The sequence below is a fragment of the Solea senegalensis genome, linkage group LG14 (assembly GCF_019176455.1).
Source record: "Solea senegalensis isolate Sse05_10M linkage group LG14, IFAPA_SoseM_1, whole genome shotgun sequence".
In the NCBI taxonomy this organism is placed as follows: domain Eukaryota; kingdom Metazoa; phylum Chordata; class Actinopteri; order Pleuronectiformes; family Soleidae; genus Solea; species Solea senegalensis.
In genome coordinates, this window is record NC_058034.1 from 23426822 (window position 1) to 23437259 (window position 10438).

Here is a 10438-nt window from a genome sequence, read left to right on the forward strand (position 1 = left end):
CACACTTTCATTTATGACTCTTTTTCTTTGCAGGACCTGGATTTTCTGTTCCATGAGTCCACATCAGTCTCTGTCCAGTCTCAGTTCACCAGCAAAGGTGGACAACTGGTCTGTGAGTCCACAGTGTCTGGTATATTTGTCCTGTGTACACTCATATACCAAAGTTTACTTTTAATTTAATAAGGACTTTATAGTTTACTGAATTTTTGTTAGATTAACAGTGTCTTAACAGAGTGTGTGTGTGTGTGTGTTCACATAGATGGACATAGATTATTGTGAACCTGTGAATGTCATGTTAAATAGTTAACTTCAATATTAATGTGATGTAGATTTAATTCTCTGATAATTGGCTGCGTGAGAGGGTGTGTAAAACTGAGGTAAACTGGACTGGAGTTCAAATACCATGATCATTTATGGACATTTAGTACAGTTTGTAAATAATCTTAAATCTTCAAATAAACCCTTAACCAACATTTCACCCTTCATATCATTTAGATTTATTCTTTGGTTTAACCTGGGATGTTTTACAGTATGGTCGAGTATAAATGAACAAAACACTTGAATGACCATGCAGTCTTTTCTAAACTTTTATTGCTGACATGGGATTGAAACAGAGTTCAGTTGTGGTCTTGAGAGGTTGCTATGGCTTCAGTTGTCCACCAGATGTCACTGTCACTGAAGCGATTGTTGCCTCAGTGCTTCATAAGGCTTCACTTGCTCACCACTATACTTAAAAGCTACTTGTCATACTGATGCTGTCATTTGTGTTCTCTGTAATATTAAAAGCTCCAGCTCACGTATTATAATTAACAATAATTAATTAACCACCCGGACCTGATATATGACTAATGTGGGGGAAGAAAACCCAAAAATGAGAGAACAGCGACTTACATCTTACAGCTGCCAAAACCATTACCTGTATACTGTATACTACCACCTTATAAAGTCCATACTAAGCAAAGCTTATCAAGATCATAATTCATATACAACAACTTTCTTACTTATTACTAATAAGCAATAATGCTGAGGTTATTGAGGCAAAACGCTTTCTGGTTGTATAATCAGGCCATGCAGAATAAGGCATTAATAAATACTTAATTATGACGATTAAGAGCCAATGTTACTAATTTACATGCTTATAAGCAACTAATTAATGGTGAATATGTGTTCCTTAATCTAAAGTGTTTACTCAACTGTGGCTGTTACTCGGGTACATTGAAACACATGTACATTTGAATATATACATTCTATGTTGCTGTTATAATGATACAATTCAGTAGTAAATTGCACTTTTTAATCCACTGCAATGCCAGCTTACAAAACAAGACTTATCATTATATAGTGTGTAACAGAGGATGATGGGAGATTGATAAATAAACATTAGTTATACAAGTTTCATAATGCACATTATGTCGTTTAAAACTTCAAACTTAATATCCCTTGTGTTAGAATCCAAAGCCCAGTGGGAATGTGGCTTTTATCCTCCTCTCGCTTTTTCTCCACGGTGGATCACTGAGGTATTTCCACTTGTTCTGGGAAAAGCGTAACATCATTAGAAATGCAACCCAGACCACCCAGGCACAGGAGAATGCTGCTACAATTACTGTTATCTCACCAAATTGAGCAGGGCAGAAAGGATCTCTGAGATAAGGCAATGCCCAGTCCTGACAGGCTGGTTTGAAGTGAGGGATTAAACTGAGACCTGCACAGATGCTGATTCAACACAGGGGCTGTTTGTCTATGTAAACATCAACTTAAAGCAATGATGCTGGAAGATTTCTATCTTGGTCCTGCCTCTGCCATCAGAGGCACATTACACCAACAACTGAACCTGCAAATCAGTGTATTATGTTCTAGTTTATTACAAATGATGATTTGTTAATTTAAATACCTTTACATACAGGAACAGTTTCACTGGCCAGTTGAAGAATGCAATCTCACAAATGGAAAACAGAAGAATGGTATCAATGACCTCATCTGGTCAAGAAAGCAAACTCACTCTGAATTGCTAAACCTCCTCTAGCAAATGTTTTCCTGCACGAGCTGCTAATGTTCTCATTTAGCAAGTGTGGCATGTGTGATGGCTGAGTAGTATTTGTAAAAACAGGCTGTGTGAGCAGGTGTCTCCAGCCATCTGTAATACACATCCCGTAATGGCACATGCAGGGCTGGCACCATTGCTCATCCCTGAACGCTATTGTTCATTGTTTGTCTACTCCAGTTTTTTCCCCATGGGCCCCTGACCAGTGAGAGGAAGAGGTCACAGTAAATATTGCACTGAAGTCCTCCCTCCCTTTGATAGAGCTCCTGAAGATTGAGCAGGCGAGCCGTGGGTGAACACTTCCTTCCTGCTCAGTCCATTTGAACAGTTTTCATCACAATAACCTGTGCAGATCTCAGCTTTTGCAAAGTACATATAGCATATGGCTGTGTTTTTCATTCTAACCAGCTCTCCCACAATGCTGCTCCATTCTTGTCACAACGGTTCTGCATGAATTCCATTCCTGCTGGTATTTTCTTCTTATAAAATATGCAATATAACATACAAGGGAAGGAACCCTTGACCAATGTGTGGCTAACCACTAGCCTGTAGCACTACAGGCTATATACAAAGGTTTTTAAATAAACCTCTAATACTTTGGTTTGTTTTGCTTCCTGAAAGACATTCCATGTCCAACTCACCTGTGCAGGAGTCCTGTTCCCCGGCTCATATTTTGAGCATTTCTAATCAAGGTCTGTGTCAGGCTTAGGTTGGAAAAGCATCCACATGAGCACAATGGGAATGGGAGAGTCTTTCAATATGAGTGCTGTGACACAGTAGCAGGATAATATACTGTAACTAATGATGATGGACACACTGGAAGGATTTTACAAACGGTGATACACAGATGATTAACTGATCACTTTTATGAGCTGAAATGGGACCATACATAGTTTATTACTGATCTACAGTGGAGCAGCTTCTGTCCATACTGATGTAATAGCTATAATTTAGCTTGTATTGGCCTCAGATGTAAGATTTTTACAACAGTGCCACTTCTGTCACTTATTATAGAGATTAAAACGTTTGAACAGCAGGATCCAGGTTACTCTGGATGCACCACTGTCACAGGGACTCCAGTAGAAAAAAGCGCCATTAAAAACATTTGCTCTGTCTTCTCACCTGGATTTTCATCATCCTACAATGACATGAATTTCCAGTATAGCAAGTTACTGTGTATGGACATGGAATCAAACGTACTGCACATGCAGACAGACACAGTTTTATAGTGAGCTGCTGTGTGTCTGCTCAGTGTGGGAATGGGTTCTTAACTTGTATTTCTCAAAAACTGTGATTTTACATTTACGCCGAAATTGTGCTTCAATAAATCAACAACAGTTGGGATCCGGGCCTTGTTTGGCAGCCTCACTGACTTTCAGGTACAAATATTTACAGAGGATAAATCATCAAACATGGCTTCAGTCCTGCAGGGGGCGCCCAAGAGTGCCATTTATTAACTAGTCTCTCACTCACTGTGGATGAAAGGATGTGAGTTAATGAGAGGAAAACAATATTTTGGGAAATGATTGATGAATGATCACTGATTAACTGACACATTCATTATTGTGATGACTAAATAACAGACATGCCATGCTGCAAACCAAAATAACACCTTTATGAATTAACCTATATATAACCTATTACCTATAAGAATTGGGGCTATAAGCGCTGTATAGAAATATGATATTTTGGCACAAAAGGAAACCAATGTTTAAACCTACATTTAAATATATTTATAAAAAAAAAGCATGTATTGTTTTTTATATTTATATAAAGGCATAAAATCAGGAACAAAACCATGGAAGACTAACATCACTTCCCAGTTTGCAGTATATTAAGCCTTAATATTCATACAGTGTGTAAAGCACAACAAATGTAACAAATCAACACACAGTCAATCACTCGCCTTTCAAATCAGCAAGAAAAAAAAAGTTTTGCTTAATTTAACTGCACACGTGTGTGTATGGTGATGACTGTGCATATGTGCGTACACACATACTGTATGTATATACATGACAGTGTGCGCGGGTGGCTGAGGACTTGTTTGTTGTGAAAACAGTGAGAAAGAAGACAGAGAGGAAACTAAACATAGGCTGCTTTTTGAAGTGCAGCGTGGTGTGATGCTATTGTGAACAGATTACTCAACCAAAATAAACACAAGTTAGATTTGAAATTGTATTATTAATGGTTGGAGGCAGTGAGAGGTTTCCTGTGTTAAGTGGATGAGGCCGTGAGGGCATATAGGACAAGACGGGAAAAGAGCACAAGTGTGTAGTTCAGTGGGTTGTTGTGGTGGGTGTGGTGTGTAAGGGGAACTACAGGATTGTGTGTGTTGTAGGTGCCGAGCGGGCAGTAGTGCAAACTGAGGTCAGTTTCAGCCAAGTAGCTTTTTAGCTTTGATCCCTCAGCTGAACTGGATGGAAGACATCCTGCTTCCCAGGCACATCCTTTACATGACAAACATACTGTATATTGTAAGGAGCACATCGTGTTTCTCTCTGGTCATTGCCCACACCATTCTCTAAAGAAGGATTCAGAATTCACTGTTAGACACCAGATCTCACACACAACAATGTGCATTTGTGTGTGGTCTTGTGTACACACTGACATGTGCAGCATGGGAGCACAAAACAATTGATAGGATTGTGTACTGACAAGTGATGGGATATGGGTTCACATGACTGTGGGCTGCATGGTGTGAGGCTGCTTTTTGATGGGATATCTGGGTTATTTCAAGTACAGGTCTAGTTTTCTGTAACTTACTAACTGATGCAGTTGGGAAAGTCATGTTTTTTTTTTCCAAGATTAATGGAGGAGGAGCACTAAGATTATCAGACAAGCACTAACATAAACTCAGCAGAGGATGTACTGTACCTCCTGAGGCTGATGAAGAAGCATGGGCTATCACAGGAGCTGCTGGTCCAGAAGACTGCAGAACATACCATAGATGCCCCCTGCCCTGTGTATTTATGGGAATTTATTTATGTTGTTTAGATGATCTGCTGTGGCAACCCCTAAGGAAAGAAGCCAAAAGAAGCGCCTTTAGCTTTGATTACGGCACTCCGTCCATGCTCCCTGAACCACTCTTTTACAATTTGAGCCCAATGAATCCTGGCATTGTCATCTTGGAATATGCCCGTAGCGTCAATAATCTGGTCATTCAGTATATTCAGGTAGTCAGCTGAACGTGGACCAACTGCAGCAACCCCAGTTCACAGCACCGCCCCCACAGGCTCCTACAGCAGGCACTGGGCATGATGGGCGCATCACTTCATCAGTTAAATCCAAGTGGCGACTTTTATTTGGCTAGTCATTGTAATTAGAAATATTCATCAGTGTATAGAGACTCAATATTTCAGGGTTCCATATCTTTACTTGACAGAACACACTGTGTTCAAGCTTGAAATTAAACTTTAGAAATGGCTGAAAATGTTTGTTTTCTTCTTCTTTCCAATAGAGGCTGTGACAAAATGTTGCTCTATAGCACGATTCGCCGTCAAACACAACGCCTTTAAGTTGGTGAATGAAGTGGATAATGGTCAATAAATATTAGGAAGAAGACCAGTTTCTCATCATCGACACTGGACCACCGTTGCCATAGAGTTAAGTTTCTTTGTGTTCTTTCTTTATTTATTCTGATGTGCAGGAACGGGCCATTGAAGGGACTTTGTGAGACCTGCTGTACAAAAGTGTTGACATAGTATGAAAGAAGCAGAAGGATGAAAATAAAGTGAGCTACACATAATTATTCATTACAATCCACCTTAAAGGGACATGATAGGAAAAGCTGCATAGATGTGGCACCTTTACCGTCTGAACGACAGCCTCAGACGGTGGTCTTGTGATAAACTTGTACCAAAAACAGATGTCAGAATACAGAGTTGTTTAATGACACAAAGCTGCAGAGTAATGATGACTCATGGAAACATGTCATTTTGAAAGTCTTGAGCATAAACAATTAATAGCTTTGCATAGCTAAGCAAGCAGCTCATTTAGTGTTCAACTGACCTTGTTCGTGTGTAAAGTTTTGAAGTGCGATATTGTGTTCAGATGAATGATGAAATCAGTGTTATTTTGCTAGATATGGCTATGCCAACAGGTGAAGTACATCCCTCCATCATCTACCGCTTTATCCTCCACTGGAGAGTCGCGGGGGGAGCTGTGCCAATCTCAGCTGACATAGGGTGACGCCACAGTGTCCAATTGACCTAATCCCCATATTGCATGTTTTTGGGCTTTGGGAGGAAGATGGAGAAAACTCACGCACACACGGGGAGAACATGCAAACTCCATGCAGAAAAGCCCATGTTCTAACCGGGTCTCGGACCCGGGTCTTCTTGCTGCAAAGGTAAGAGTGCTAACCACTACACCAACCGTGTGGCGAGAAACACAAGCAGTTCAATAGAAATACTAATGACCCATGAAAAGGTGATTTATTCTGATTTTGTTGTTAACATGAACGTACACAATATGTTTCAAATTCTGCTGTGTTTCTCAAATCCATATATACAGCATCTATGAGATATAGGGGAATGTAGTATGTTATACTTATGAATGAATGTATGTACAATGCAGTAAAAAGTAATGTAATTGTTATTAGCAATCTTGTCTTTTCTATGTTTAAATCTCTTTGTGTCTACGCTCAGCCATTAGCAGGCTGCACAGTGGGTTTGTCAGTCACACTGACGCAACAAATGTGCATCAATTCATACATTACATACCTAAATACAATCCCAAAATGGATTCTTTGCACAGATAAACAGTTGTGGTCCAGAAAGCACCTGAACACGCACACCTAACTGCACGAAACAGAAATGACTGCTACTTTTACAGTGTATAACAAGCTACATGTCACTCAAAAACCTGCCTATTATTGTTAAAGGTAATAAAGTCTTGCATATGCAGAGCAGGGGTGTCTGGCACATTTATTGTGCATAATTCAGATGCATTCAATGTGGTGAGCTGCCAGAGAACAGGCCTGCTCCAGATTAGACTCTGTTACCGCGACCCTTGTAGCTAATCCTTGCACGTATGGCACAGGGAATGTTCCACTCCCAAGACACTGACTTTGATGAAAGCTGGGAGTTATCTCTGTGTGCAGCACGTGAACAAATACAGTGCTATTAACATAGAGAGTGGCATGAGCTGCTCCTCTTTTGTGAAGGGGCAGATGAAGCTGAACCAAAGCTTCTGCATAAACAGAAGTCAGTGGTGAAGGAGCAGCAGAAATGGAAAACAGACAACAGCAGTAACAATGTTCTCAAACTCCAAACCCCGATGTACCGCCAAGTCGCATTAAAATGACAAAGCCTGAAAACTTAGGTCTTTGTTGTTATTAATGTCATGCACCCTCATAAACTATGAAAAACATCCTTTTATATTTACAAAATGATTCTCCCACTTTGCCCACGAGAGTCATTAATCTCTCATCCCTTCTCATCTAACAAAAATTGCTGTTTTCAGTTGTGTACACAAAATATTAGAAGGTTCTTGTTGATTCTATGAGCTCCAGAAGGTTTTTTAGGGTCCATAATATTTTGAAATGTAATGTTCGAAAGCTTATAAAAGATAAAAAAAACAACCTTCAAATGCTTTCAGAACTTGGTCTACCAATATTTGAAGAAAGGCTTTTGATCTCTTCAGTAGGAGAGGGTGACTTGGATTGCCATGGTTCGGCTTGCAGACATGCAGATTGTGCTTAGGTTCATTCACTTTGAAATTTAATGTCTCAAAGCTTATTCATCGTCTTATTCACATTCGTAGAACTGCTATGCATCTAACACGACACAACGTGCTGTCACTCAGTTATCACTGCACAGGAAAAAAAGACAGGGATCACACACCGTACAATCGCTTGATAATTCTCATCACAAAAACAAATACAGTCTCGAAATATGTGAGAAGTAACATGCGAATGAAGCACAAAACCAGACTGAATTTAGATGCGTTTCATATCTACGGATTGACCACTGAGCTTAAACTGTAATGGTGCTGTCACTGTCACTTCTTTGTGATCTTTCTGATGAACTTCTGTCTCCAGATCAGCCTGATTTTGTTCAATCCCTCAAATTCCACCAGTTTTCTTACAAATAACCTTGGCATGATCTGAGAGAATGAGAGGGAGTGTGAGGATGAAGGAGGGGCAAAGATTGAAGAAAGTTTTGAAGGAGGATCTTGTATTGAAATCGTACGTGACAGGGAGCCAGTGAAGTTGTTGGAGGACGGGGGTGATGTGGTTCTATGGAGGGGGTTCTTCTGATGATGTGGGCTGCCGAGATTTGGACCAGCTTTTGGAGGGTTTTGTACTGGATACCAAAGAGGAGAGAGTTGCAGTAATCAAGATGGGATGTCACCAGTACACGGACGAGGCAGTGCTGTGGGGTGTTCGGAGTGATGTTATGGAGGTGGGCCGTGAAGGAAAGTGACACCCAGACTCTTTACCAGAGGGGAAGGAGGGACAGTGGAGTTACCGATGGTCAGAGTTTTATTGTTGTTTAGTTTGAAGAAGTTAGAGGAGAGCCATGACTGGACTTCCTTTAAGCAGTGGGAGAGTGGAAGTGGACCTGGTGGAGAGCTGGGTGTCATCCACATAGCAGTGGAAAGAGATCGATAATGAATAGGAGGGGGCCCAGGACAAAGCCCTGGGGAGCCCTGGGAAGGATTGGGATCTGTAGTGCTTGATATGAACAAAGTGGAAGCGGTCGGAAAGATAGGAAGTGAACCAGGTGAGACAAGTGTCAGAGAAACCGAGTGAAGTGAGTCTGTCTGGGGTGAGAGATGGTGTCAAATGCTGCAGTGAGATCTGGGAGGATGAGGATGGTGAGGAGTCCAGAGTCAGCTGCCAGCAGGAGGTTGTTGGTGATCTTAACGAGGATCTGAAACCAGATTGAAACTGTTGGTAAAGATTATTTTTGGTGAGATGAAGGTGCATGGACCTGGGCTGCAACTGTTTGTTCTAAGATTTTGGAGATGAAAGGTATCCATGGCTTCTCCTGTTCTGAGGGTCACATGAGAAGCTGCAACCAATCCCAGATGACGATAGCGTGTGTCACACCCTGGATGAGATTAAATAGTGATGATGATCATTTTTATTAATTTTATTGATTTGTCTATTTTCTTCTCTTTGTAAATATGTCTGTCTGTCATGGGAGAGGGATCCCTCCTCTGTGGCTCTTCCTGAGGTTCCATTTTTTCCCTGTTTTTCATATCACTTGCTGTGAAAACTGTAAAACCCTTTGAGGCAAATTGTGTTTCTGATGTTGGGCTGTTGAATTGAAAATTGAATGTTTGTATTGAGTGCAAGTGACTAACAAGTTTCACTTTTACTGTGAAGTAAGTAGAAACATTTTTTAAAAAAAAAAAACTTTATGGTGAAGCAAAGATGGCAATCAATACATGTGAGCTGAAAAACATGCATGCATAACAGAAATGGGGCACAAAGCAATGGCAGTGTTTTTAGTGAACCTCCAAGCCCGACTCTGGTTGGACTTCAGGTTTTGTTAACATGTTGGTGACCTCAAGTCTTTTACAAATTGCTGGTGTTTTAATAGTATACTTTGTGCTGTACCTTTTTTGACTGAATTAAGTATTTATTTTTAAATATTTCTTTGCATTAGCACTTTATTTTGTCCCAGTTTTGTAAATTGTATTTAAATACCTTTGTTTTCATGTATTTATGTATTTAAATGTATTTAAATGTGTAATAAAAATTTTTTTGGACAATCAAAAAAAAAAGGTAGTTTGCAGGTACTATGCCTGTTGCTCCATGGTTGCGCCACGGTTACTCCACAGTTGTTCCACGGTTGCCCACAGTTGCATCCACGGCTACAGCATCAGATCCAATTGTGAGACTATTTTATCCATGGTAGTGTTGTCATGCTGTCAATGCTTTTTCATTGTATGAACAGATAAGTTTCTGTTTTTTTCTCTTAAATTGCATTGAAATAATGTGATTTGGCACTATACAAGTGAAAATGGATTTGATTTGATTCATTTGGAGGACAAAAGGTGTATGGTAATTTGGAGGACCTTACAAGGGTTAAAAATTGTACAGTACTCTATATCTACTTGATACTGTTGACATGATAGAGGCTGATCATTGTTTGGCTGTCACTAACACATACTCTGCCCTAAAAGAAAACAATAACATCAACCAGTGGAGCAAGTGAGTCTGTCTCATGCGTCACTCTGAAGCGCTTCTTCATTCGAAATGTCTGGCTCTGCCACTGGTGTCAATCATGAAGTGCATGTTTATTTATGTGTAAACATGGCAACGGTCAGTTCTACAGTCTCGTCAGATGTTTTAACAGTTTAGACTTGTAGAGGGAGCATGAGAGCTGTGCTCTGTGGAACACTAATATATACTGATGTATCTCATACTTAGAGACAAACATGGAC